This window comes from Budorcas taxicolor, chromosome 3, assembly GCF_023091745.1.
Source record: "Budorcas taxicolor isolate Tak-1 chromosome 3, Takin1.1, whole genome shotgun sequence".
Taxonomy (NCBI): Eukaryota; Metazoa; Chordata; class Mammalia; order Artiodactyla; family Bovidae; genus Budorcas; species Budorcas taxicolor.
In genome coordinates this window covers 54628770-54642009 of record NC_068912.1, presented here as the reverse complement: position 1 = coordinate 54642009, position 13240 = coordinate 54628770, and the positions used below count along the sequence as shown (strand labels likewise).

The window sequence follows — 13240 nt, the reverse complement described above, 5'->3', positions numbered from 1 at the left end:
GTGGTTGACCAGTTTTCCCAGCAACACTTGTTAGGAGATTGTGTTTACTCCATTGTACATTCTTGCCTCCTTTGTCAAAGATAAGGTGTCCATAGGTGTGTGGCTTTATCTCTGGGCTTTCTATTTTGTTCCATTGATTTACATTTCTGTCTTTGTGCCAGTACCATGCTGTCTTGATGACTGTGGCTTTGTAGTAGGGACTGAAATCAGTCAGGTTGATTCTTCCAGTTCCATTTCTCTTTCTCAAGATTGCTTTGGCTATTCAAGGTTTTTTTGTATTCCCATACAAACTGTGAAATTATTTGTTCTAGTTCTCTGAAAAATACCATTGGTAGCTTGATAGGGATTGCATTGAATCTATAGATTGCTTTGGATAGTATATTCATTTTCACTATATTGATTTCTCCAATCCATGAACACAGTATATTTCTCCATCTATTTGTGTCTTTGATTTCTTTCACCAGTGTTTTATAGTTTTCTATATATAGGTCTTTTGTTTATGTATAGTATAGTATAGTACAGTGAACTCATCCATTTGTGTCCAACTCTTCCAGGCTTCTCTGTCCATGTTTCTTTAAGTAGATATATTCCCAAGTATTTTATTCTTTTCGTTGCAATGGTGAATTGTTTCCTTATTTTTTATTTCTGTTTTCTCATTGTTAGTGTATAGGAATGCAAGGGATTACTCTGTGTTAATTTTATATCCTGCAAATTTGCTATATTCACTGATTAGCTCTAGTAATTTTCTGGTGGAGTCTTTACGGTTTTCTACGTAGAGGATCAAAAATGCAATAGAATCCCAGAAAAACATCTATTTCTTCTTTATTGACTATGCTAAAGGCTTTGATTGTGTGGATCACAATAAACTGTGGAAAATTCTGAGATGGGAATACCAGACCACCTGACCTGCCTCTTGAGAAACCTGTATGCAGGTCAGGAAGCAACAGTTAGAACTGAACATGGAACAACAGACTGGTTCCAAATAGGAAAAGGAGTACTTCAAGGCTGTATATTGTCACCCTGCTTATTTAACTTATATGCAGAGTACATCATGAGAAACGTTGGGCTGGAAGAAGCACAAGCTGGAATCAAGATTGCGAGGAGAAATATCAATAACCTCAGATATGCAGATGACACCACCCTTATGTCAGAAAGTGAAGAGGACCTAAAAAGCTTCTTGATGAAAGTGAAAGAGGAGAGTGAAAAAGTTGGCTTAAAGCTCAACATTCAGAAAACGAGGATCATGACATCTGGTCCCATCACCTCATGGGAAATAGATGAGGAAACCGTGGAAACACTGTCAGACTTTATTTTTGGGGGTTCCTAAATCACTGCAGATGGTGACTGCAGCCATGAAATTAAAAGACGCTTACAACTTGAAAGGAAAGTAATGACCAACCTAGATAGCATATTCAAAAGCAGAGACATAACTTTGCCAACAAAGGTCCATCTAGTCAAGTCTATGGTTTTTCCAGTAGTCATGTATGGATGTGAGAGTTGGACTGTGAAGAAAGCTGAGTGCTAGAAGAATTGATGCTTTTGAGCTGTGGTGTTGGAGAAGACTCTTGAGAGTCCCTTGGACTGCAAGGAGATCCAACCAGTCCATTCTAAAGGAGATCAGCCATGGGTGTTCTTTGGAAGGAATGATGCTAAAGCTGAAACTCCAGTACTTTGGCCACCTCACGTGAAGAGTTGACTGATTGGAAAAGACTCTGATGCTGGGGGGGTATTGGGGGCAGGAGGAGAAGGGGACGACAGAGGATGAGATGGCTGGATGGCATCACTGACTTTATGGGCATGAGTTTGAGTAAACTCCAGGAGTTGGTGATGGACAGGAAGGCCTCAGTTCAGTTCAATTCAGTTCAGTCGCTCAATCGTGTCTGACTCTTTGCGACCACATGAATCACAGTACGTCGGGCCTCCCTGTCCATCACCAACTCCTGGACTTCACTCAGACTCACATCCATCGAGTCAGTGATGCCATCCAGCCATCTCATCCTCTGTCATCGCCTTCTCCTCCTGCCCCCGATACCCCCCCAGCATCAGAGTCTTTTCCAATAAGTCAACACTTCCCACGAGGTGGCCAATGTACTGGAGTTTCAGCCTCACCGTTATTCCCTCCAAAGAAATCCCAGGGCCGATCTCCTTCAGAATGGACTGGTTGGATCTCCTTGCAGTCCAAGGGACTCTAAGAGTCTTCTCCAACACCACAGTTCAACAACATCAATTCTTTGGCGCTCAGCTTTCTTCACAGTCCAACGCTCACATCCATACATGACCACTGGAAAAATCATAGTCTTGACTAGAATCTTTTTTGGCAAATGTCTCTGCTTTTGAATATGCTATCTAAGTTGGTCATAAATTTTCTTCCAAGGAGTAAGCATCTTTTAATTTCATGGTTGCCGTCACCATCTGCAGTGATTTTGGAGCCCCCCAAAATAAAGTCTGACACTGTTTCCACTGTTATATGCAGAGTACATCATGAGAAACGCTGGGCTGGAAGAAGCACAAGCTGAAATCAAGATTGCTGAGAGAAATATCAATAACCTCAGATATGCAGATGACACCACCCTTATGGCAGAAAGTGAAGAGGAACTAAAATGCTTCTTGATGAAAGTGAAAGTGGAGAGTGAAAAAATTGGCTTAAACTCAACATTCAGAAAACTAAGATCAGGGCATCTGGTCCCATCACTTCTTGGGCAATAGATGGGGAAACAGGAAGGCCTGGCGTGCTGCAATTCATGGGGTCGCAAAGAGTCAGACATGACTGAGCGACTGAACTGGACTGATGTAGAGGATCATGTCAACTGCAAACAGTGAGAGTTTTACTTCTTCTTTCCCAATCTGGATTCCTTTTATTTCTTTTTCTGCTGTGATTGCTGTGGCCAAAACTTCCAGAACTATGTGGAATAGAAGTGGTGAGAGTGGGCACCCTTGTCTTGTTCCTTGACTTTAGGCAAATTGATTTCAGTATTTCCTCATTGAGGATAATGTTTGCTGAGAGTTTGTCATATATGGCTCTTGATCCCACTTCCTACTGATCTTTCTACCACCTTGCCCCTTCAAGGTGATACTTGGAATCAACTTCAAGGCATTCTCCAGGTACTCATCTTCAGTGATGGGATTCCCATCTAGTTCCAGCTCCAGCATGCAATCCCGTACAGTCCAGATTCAGTCTGAAAAGAAACTCTCAAATTCAGTTGAGTCCAATACTTTGTCAGAGCTGGGAGGTGATTTGGTTCTGATCAATTCTGTTAATTCAGTCACATAGCTGGGATCTTAGCTAAGGAATAAATAGCACTCTCCAACACAATTTCCAGATCTCAGTCCAAAGTAAGTTTTACGATTATTCCCTTTTGCCCCAGTTTACTATCTCATCTGCCAAGAGAATGGAGTCATGGAAAAGAAGAAACATTGTCAGTTGCTATTCTTATGAAGTCAATGAAATGTACTCGTTCAGTTCTGGAAGGATACTGCAGCTGTTCCAGGGCCTGGTGATTGATGGTGTTCATCCCATTGCAGACAAAGTTGATTCTCAGGAACTTGGCCAGGGCAAAGATACATGTGTCATTCTTGGAGTTCCCCTAGAAACTACATTACAGCATGAGGATGCTACCCCTTATGCTCTCATTCAGTTGTTCATTTACTATAACAGCTGTACTGTAACTCAATAGTGAGACAAATGACAAATTTTCAAGACAATGCCAAATGCAAACCTTTCTGGTGAAGATATTGACCCCTCTAAGCACTTGAGTGTACACTCCAGTGTACACTCCAGAACTTTGGCCACCTCATGAGAAGAGTTGACTCACTGGAAAAGACTCTGATGCTGGGAGGGATTGGGGGCAGGAGGAGAAGGGGACGACCGAGGCTGAGATGGCTGGATGGCATCACGGACTCGATGGACGTGAGTCTGAGTGAACTCCAGGAGATGGTGATAAACAGGGAGGCCTGGCGTGCTGCGATTCATGGGGTCGCAGAGAATCGGACACGACTGAGTGACTGAACTGAACTGAAGCACTTGAGTATGATTAACTACTAACAGAAATGAATGATGCCCCACATGTGCTTAAAATGTTTAGTACAGTGCCTGGAACATAGAAGTTGTGGGACAGTAAGTGGGTGTTGTTTGCCTTTCCAACCTTTTCCTAATATATCATGGTGTATATTAAGAGCACAAGTAATATTCAGTTAAATTAATCAACTACTAAGTGTGCATCTAACTAACAGGAGACACTTATTTGCTTGCTTGGATATAAAATTTCATATTATACTCCTTGCCTTAGAGAGAGGGCTTTGAAAAGGTGCAGGTATACCTGGAAACATAATCTTATTGGAGAAGTTTACATTCATCCAAGATGATAAGCTGCCAGGCATGGAATCAAGTGTTATATTATAAATGGCAAAGGTAAGTAAGTAAATGTTAGTTGCTTAGTCATGTTCGACTCTATGCGACCCCATGGACTGTAGCCTGTGAGGCTTCTCTGTCCATGGAATTCTCCAGGCAAGAGTATTGGAGTGGGTAGCCATTCTCTTCTCCAGGGAATCTTCTGGACCCAGGGATTGAACCTGGGTCTCCTGCATTGCAGGCAGATTCTTTACTGTCTGAGATAACAGGAAAACCCATATGCCCAAACCAGAAAAAATACTCTGTGCATTCAGAGCAGTAGTGCTTATGTCTGACTGTAATATGATGGTATTCAGAAATAAATAGCTGAAATTTAAAGAATTGACAGAAGATGGATTTGTGGAGTTATAGAAATCATGGAGGTGGAAGGACCCACAGAAGCCAATCATAATTGCCAGAACGTGTACTCAGGTAAAAGTATTACATGGTTATTTTATTTGACTGAAGGGCTTCCCTCATAGTGCAGTTGGTAAAGAATCTGCCTGCAGTGCAGGAGACCTGGGTTCGATACCTGGGTCGGGAAGATCCTCTGGAGAATGAAATGGCAACCCACTCCAGTATTCTTGCCTGGAGAATCCCATGGACAGAGGAGCCTGGCAGGCTACAGTCCATGGGGTCACAAGAGTCGGACACGACTTAGTGACTAAACCAAACCACCACCAGTGATTACGTGTGTGGTAGTAGATGATGAGGCTAAAAACAAAATTCAGGGCAAATCAGGAGTGACTTTGGAATAGAATGTGTGTACACACACACACACACACACACACACACAGAGTATCAGGGCTTCCCTCGTAGCTCAGTCTGTAAAGAATTTGCCTGCAATGCAGGAGACTCAGTTTCTTTTCCTGGGTCTGGAAGATCCCCTGGAGGAGGAAATGGCACCCCACTTCATTATTCTTGCTGGGAGAATCCCATGGACAGAGGAGCCTGGAAGGCTACAGTCCATGTGGTTGCAAGAGTTGGACGTGACTTGGTTACTAAATCATTATATATACTATTAAGATTCTTTATACCAATATGAGGAGCAAGTAGTTCTGCTATCAGTGTGCAGTTCAGTGTGCTTTGGTTCTTTGAAAGATGCAGTTAGATAAGAAGAAGAGGGTTGCCGGGGGCCAGCATGAGGAATCCTGTCCGTGACAAGGTCATGCGGAAGGAAGCCTGACAAAACGCAAGGACGTGAGCAGGTTTCAGGAGTTCCCCCTGGAATTTCCTGAGCATCCACGCCCCCCCCCCCCCCACCCCCCAAAAAAGTAAGAATCTGCCTGCTTTTCTACTCTTCAATATTCTCTGGAAATAGTCAAATCAGGGCTTTAGTCTTCGGCATTTGAGAGGGATGTTTCAGCTCAAACCCCTCTGATAGCTCTCTAGCTTGCCTAACAGGTTCCCCCGGACCTCTTACAGCTTGTGAATTGCTTACAGCCCCCAACTGTGAGAGGCATAAAGCTTAAAACATCTTAAAGATACAGAGCCTTTTCTAAAGAGCTAAAAATCATATTGGTGACGGGTTTTTACTGTTGACTCAATGATTGCTGCCAGACCTCCATATTCTTTATCTTTTAGGCACCTGGGAGGATGTTAATCAATGTAAACGGGATATGGAAAAAGATATATAGTAGTTTTGATAATTATCTTCTTTTGTTGTAAATCACTGTACTTCTTTCACTTGTTATAAATTGCTGTATCTTTGCTATGTAAGAATGTAACTTTATTTAGCGCTTTCTGAGAGTGGCACCAGACTTTGGGAAGATCAACACAAATAAGTCTTCTGGTTGACAAAGCCTTATCAGAAAAAAGGCTGTAAAATGTTAATTGGCCTTTTTGGGCAGAAGATGATGTAAATTACCTAAGGCTTGTGTATACAACTAGGTATGCAGAGAGAAAAGCCTGGTTTTGATAAGAGTCTGGGCTGCTAACACTGCATAATTTTGTATTACCCATTGATCTCTATGTACAAGCAAAAAGGTATAAAAGTCCTTTCTAGAGAATAGAGGCTGGGGCCATTCACTGGACTAGTTTTCCCCGTGTCTCCTCCCTAATTTCTGGCTGAATTCCCATCTGGGGCATGGAGGCTCACCATGTCTACTTACTTGTCCTGGCTTTTAAGATCCATGCGAGGGGGAGCCCAAGGCAGGGCACCCCCCGATATTCAAGAGGACGCCGGTGGTCTAACGTAGATGGTGCAAGCTCCTTGTCTGGAACTTTATTGGCTTCCCACATAAACCAAGTTATTCGGCCTTCTTTCTCCACTTAATTTTCCTACTACACTATTTCTCTCTAATCTAATCTTATATTAATAAATAAATAAGTTTTCCTTGCCTACGCCGTCCACGCTTCGAATTTCCCTGGATCCACTGGGGCTGGACCTCGGCAGAGGGTCATGAAAATTACAGTCTGTTACGAATCAGTAGACCAAGTTGGGTTGACACTAATGTGATTATTGACTATATTAAATCTGGATTTTTAAATTTAGAATTTCTGAATTTATGTACCAGCTTTTCTCTACAATGATGAAGGCCAAAGATTCAATGCTACTGCTTTCTTATATAGATGCAGGTTACTATAAATAAGTAGAAAAGTTTGATTACAACTAATACTGTAAAGACAAGGTTTCTAAAATTATCCCATTTACAAAGTTCTTGGTTAAAGTAGCTCATGCTTCTAGATAAGTCAGTGATGAGTTCATCTTCAGAACCTAAAATGTTCCTGGGATAGCTGAAACTTTTCTGGAGATTTGAAAAATACATTATTCAGAGAAATCCTATGTTAGTAGTTCCTACCTACACCATCATCAACTCATCAACTCCACACACATCAACGACTAGATCTCATTGATTGAATGGTTATAGCTTTCATAAGGAAGTTTTCAGGAACCTGAGCAACTGGGGTAGATTCTTACATTCTTTTCCTCTTGGTTCCCTTTACTGATAACACTGAATATTTATCTCCCCAACTTAGCTCTGGGTCTTTAACTCACTGAGATATCTGTTACACTTCATCCCCATGATTCAAATGCCCAATAAATATTTATTAACTTGCATGGGCTTCCCTGATAGCTCAGTTGCTAAAGAATCCACCTGCAATGCAGGAGACCCCAGTTTGATTTTTGCGTCAGAAAGATCCTCTGGAGAAGGGATAGGCTACCCACTCCAGTATTCTTGGGATTGCCATGTGGATCAGCTAGTAAAGAATCTGCCTAAAATGCAGGAGACTTGGGTTGGATCTCTGGGATTGGAAGATACCCTGGAGAAGGGAAAGGCTACCCACTCCAGTATTCTGGCCTGGAGAATTCCATGGACAGTATAGTCCATGCGGTTGCAAAGAGTTGGACAGGACTGAGAGATTTCACTGTATCTTTCATCCCAGTGTTAAAAATAATAAAGTTTATCCCTATCAGTTCAGTTCAGTTCAGTCACTCAGTCGTGTCTGACACTTTGCGACCCCATGAATCGCAGCACGCCAGGCCTCCCTGTCCATCACCAACTCCCGGAGTTCTCTCAGACTCACGTCCGTTGAGTCAGTGATGCCATCCAGCCATCTCATCCTCTGCCATCCCCTTTTCCTCCTGCCCCCAATCCCTCCCAGCATCAGAGTCTTTTCCAATAAGTCAACTCTTCCCATGAGATGGCCAAAGTACTGGACTTTCAGCTTTAGCATCATTCCTTCCAAAGAAATCCCAAGGCTGATCTCTTTCAGAATGGACTGGTTGGATCTCCTTGCAGTCCAAGGGACTCTCAAGAGTCTTCTCCAACACCACAGTTCAAAAGCATCAATTCTTTAGCACTCAGCCTTCTTCACAGTCCAACTCTCACATCCATACATGACCACAGGAAAAACCATAGCCTTGACTGCGTGGACCTTAGTCAGCAAAGTGATGTCTCTGTTTTTGAATATGCTATCTAGGTTGGTCATAACTTTTCTTCCAAGGAGTAAGCATCTTTTAATTTCATGGCTGCAGTCACCATCTGCAGTGATTTTGGAGCCCAAAAAATAAAGTCTGACACTGTTTCCACTGTTTCCCCATCTATTTCCCATGGAGTGATGGGACCTGATGCCATGAACTTCGTTTTCTGAATGTTGAGCTTTAAGCCAACTTTGTCACTCTCCTCTTTTACTTTCATCAAGAGGCTTTTTAGGTTCTCTTCACTTTCTGCCATAAGGGTGGTGTCATCTGCATATCTGAGGTTATTGATATTTCTCCCAGCAATCTTGATTCCAGCTTGTGCTTCTTCCAGCCCAACATTTTTCATGATGTACTCTGCATATAAGTTAAATAAGCAAGGTGACAAGTATAGCCTTGACGTACTCCTTTTCCTATTTAGAGCCAGTCTGTTGTTCCATGTCCAGTTCTAACTGTTGCTTCCTGACAGGCATAAAGATTTCTCAAGAGGCAGGTCAGGTGGTCTGGTATTCCCATCTCTCTCAGAATTTTCCACAGTTTATTGTGATCCACACAGTCAAAGGCTATGGCATAGTCAATAAAGCAGAAATAGATGTTTTTCTGGAACTCTCTTGCTTTTTCCATGATCCAGTGGATGTTGACAATTTGATCTCTTGTTCCTCTGCCTTTTCTAAAACCAGCTGGAACATCAGGAAGTTCAAGGTTCATGTGCTGCTGAAGCCTGACTTGAAGAAATTTGAGCATTACTTTACCAGCATGTGAGATGAGTGCAATTGTGCAGTACTTTGAGCATTCTTTGGCATTGCCTTTCTTTGGGATTGGAATGAAAACTGACCTTTTCCAGTTCTGGGGCCACTGCTGAGTTTTCCAAATTTGCTGGCATATTGAGTGCAGCACTTTCACAGCATCATCTTTCAGGATTTGAAATAGCTCAACTGGAATTCCATCACCTCCACTAACTTTGTTCGTAGTGATGCTTTCTAAGGCCCACTTGACTTCACATTCTAGGATGTCTGGTTCTAAATGAGTGATCACATCATCGTGATTATCCAGGTTGTGAAGATCTTCTTTGTGCAGTTCTTCTGTCTATTCTTGCCACCTCTTCTTAATATCTTCTGCTTCTGTTAGTTCCATACCATTTTTGTCCTTTATTGAACCCAACTTTATCCCTATCAACTGAAGTATATATTTTATCAAAGAATGAATTCAAGGAAAGAGAATTTGGCCTCATCATTCGTAATAAGATTTGCAGTTTATAGGAACATGTCCTAAAAATTGAATTGAGGTGGGAAATTGAAATGTAAGTGGAGTCTCAAGTGTAAAGAAGATTCCCTACCTTACCTTCTCCACATCGCCAGACCCTCAGTGCCCAGAAGGACCAAGGTGTGGTTCTCCTTGGAGGCATGGTGCACACACAGCATCCAAATGCCTTTGGTTTCAAACCGCACTGTGGAGCCCGGAAGTAAACATGTACGGAAAGACAAGAATGCAACACACAGTAAGAGCAATAGTCCAGACTGCCCAGGGGTTGCTTTGGGTGAACTTGTGTGCAGATGAATACCTGCCTGGGAGGAAGATACTTCCATTTTAACAAGGACAGAAAATCCAACCTCTATACATATTCAGAACTTTCTGAAGGAACACTTTCTTTCCCCTATTCACCTTCTGCCATTAATGGCTCTAACTGTGTCACATTCTAGAAATAATGCAAACCGTATTAAACTTTCTATATTTATCTGACACGGAAGATCCCCCATATCCTCCATCCTTTCTGATGGATATTTACCAGTGAGAAGTGCCAGCAGGAGACTGGAAGCCAGGCTCCTGTTCCCCTTGCTTGCATCCTCATCAACCACAGTGCCAGTGTCTCTGTTCCTCTACCTTGGTCACATCTTTCCTTTAGCACCATCCATTGTCTCTGATCTTTGATAATTCTGGAATTCACACATTGCTTGCCTTTTCACTCTACACGAGTTATAAAAGCTACCTGGTCATTGTTCCTGCCACCTTTTGATTGCTCCATATCCTTCACTGAATCCCTCTGCTTGTGCCCTTGAACGTGTCCCCCCACCCCCAACCCCACCCCCACCTTTAAAAGTCTTCAGTTACCCTTTAAGTGGATTATCGGTGTACTTCCAGCACCTGGACTATACATCAGCTTTTGTCAGATATTTTTCCTCCCCTTCTTCTCTATATTGTCCTCATTTCTGTTCTTCTCTTCAAAAACAGATGAATTCTTTGTTCATTGACTGAGGTGGGCATGTAACAGCAGGAAATTCAACAAGACCTATGAGAATCGCTTGTCCTTCTTTCTAAAGGTTTAAACCCCCAGTGGAGAGGATGTGAGGTATATGTTGAAGAAGCTGCAGGCAATGTGTCTTATCCATACTCCAAGATTTTGACTGTCTGCCATACACAATGCTCCCTTCAACTGAGTATAGAAATGGATATGATCAAATACCTAGGGGAGCATGGTTCAGCATGCTCAGGCCAATCAGCTGCCATGTCCTGTTTGTTCTGCTTAGTGTGGGTATAACATGGGAGATGATCTGTACCCCTCTACATCTTGATGGCATTTGACTTCTTGCTGATTAATACAGAGCAACCTGGGCTCCCAGTTTCACCAAGGAGAAAAGGCAAAGTGCTACTAGAGTTCCCCACTGTCAGGTATTTGAGATAAAGAGCAGATAAAGAAGTCATCACAAGGAGACAGAGAGAACAGTGACCTGGTCCTGATTGTCCACCTAACTGGGCATAAGTTTAGTTTGTTTGGCTTTTGTTCTTCCTGTGATATGACTGGGGTTCAGTTCAGTTCGGTTCAGTTAATTTCAGTCACTCAGTCATGTCCAACTCTTTGAGACCCTATCGAGTGCAGCACCCCAGGCCTTCCTGTCCATCTGGAACTTCCCTAGTTTACTCAAACTCATGTCCATTATTCGGTGATGCCATCCTCATCTCATCCCCTTCTCCTCCTGCCTTCAATCTTTCCCAGCATCAGAGTCTTTTCAAAGATTCAGTTCTTCACATCAGGTGGTCAAAATACTGGAGTTTCAGCTTCAGCACCAGTCCTTCCAATGAATATTCAGTCCTTTAGCATGGACTGATTGGATCTCCTTGCTGTCCAAGGGACTCTCAAGAGTCTTCTCCAACACCATAGTTCAAAAGCATCAATATTTCTGTGTTCAGCTTTCTTTATAGTCCACCTCTCACATCCATGCATGACTACTGGAAAGACCATAGCTTTGACTAGACAGAATTTGTTGACAAAGTAATGTCTCTGCTTTTTAAAATGCTCTCTGGGTTGGTCATAACTTTTCTCCCAAGGAGTAAGCGTCTTTCAATTTCATGGCTGCACTCATCATCTGCAGTGATTTCAGAGCCCCCAAAAATCAAGTCTGTCACTGTTTCCACTGTTTCCCCATCTATTTGCCATGAAATGATGGGACTAGATGCCATGATCTTCATTTTCTGAATGTTGAGCTTTAAGCCAACTTTTTCACTCTCCTCTTTCACTTTCATCAAGAGGCTCTTTAGTTCTTTGCTTTTTGCTATAAGGGTGGTGTCATCTGCATATCTGAGGTTATTGGTATTTCTCCCAGCAATCTTGATTCCAGCTTGTGCTTCATCTAGCCCAGTGTTTCTCATGGTGTACTCTGCATATAAGTTAAATAAGCAGGGTGACAATATACAGCCTTGATGTACTCCTTTTCCTATTTGGAACCAGACTGTTATTTCATTTCAAGTCTAACTGTTGCTTCCTGACCGGCAAACAGGTTTCTCAAGAGGCAGGTCAGGTGGTCTGGTATTCTCTTTCAGAATTTTCCAGTTTGTTGTGATCCATAGAGTCAAAGGCTTTGGCATAGTCAATAAAGCAGAAATAGATGCTTTTCTGGCACCCTGTTGCTTTTTCGATAATCCAGTGAATGTTGGCAATTTGATCTCTGGTTCCTCTGCCTTTTCTAAAATCAGCTTGAACATCTGGAAGTTCACATTTCACGTATTGTTGAAGTGTGTTTTGCAGAATTTTGAGCATTAATTTAATAGCATGTGAGATGAGTGTAACTGAGCAGTAGTTTTGAGCATTCTTTGGCATTGCCTTTCTTTGGGATTGGAATGAAAACTGACCTTTTCCAGTCCTGTGGTCACTGCTGAGTTTTCCAAATTACTGGCATATTGAATGCAGCACTTTCACAGCATCATTTTTCAGGATTTGAAATAGCTCAACTGGAATTCCATCACCTCCACTAACTTTGTTCATAGTGATGCTTCCTAAGGCCCACTTGACTTTGCATTCTAGGACGTCTGGTTCTAGGTGAGTGACCACACCATCGTGCTTATTTTTTGTACAGTTCTGTGTATTCTTGCCACCTCTTCTTAATATATTCTGTTTCTGTTAGGTCCATACCATTTCTGTTTTATTGTGCCCATCTTTTCATGAGAAGTTCCCTTGGTATCTAATTTTCTTGAAGCAATCTCTAGTCTTTCCCATTGTATTGTTTTCCTCTATTTCTTTGCATTGATCGCTGAGGAAGGCTTTCTTATGTCTCCTTACTATTCTCTGCATTCAGATGGGTATATCTTTCCTTTTCTCCTTTGCCTTTTCTGTGTTTTCTTTTCTCAGCTATTTGTCCTTTTTGCTGTTTTGCATTTCTTTTTCATGGGGATGGTCCTGATCACTGCCTCCTGTACAATGTCATGAACCTTTGTCCATAGTTCTTCAGGCACTCTTTCTATCAGATCTAGTGCCTTGAATCTATTTGTCAATTCCACTGTTAATTGTAAGAGATTTGATTTAGGTCATACCTGAATGGTGTAGTTGTTTTCCCTACTTTCTTAATTTTAAGTCTGAATTTGCTAATAAGGAGTTCCTGATATGAGCCACAGTCAGCTCCTGGTCTTGTTTTTGCTGACTATATAGAGTTTCTCCATCT

At 42.1% G+C, this 13240-nt stretch overlaps 1 pseudogene; it reads right to left on the bottom strand.

Moving 5' to 3' along the window:
• LOC128045567 (guanylate-binding protein 7-like) overlaps positions 1-9895 on the bottom strand; it is a 40283-nt pseudogene extending 30388 nt beyond the window's left edge.
• Positions 9896-13240: the final 3345 nt, after the last annotated feature.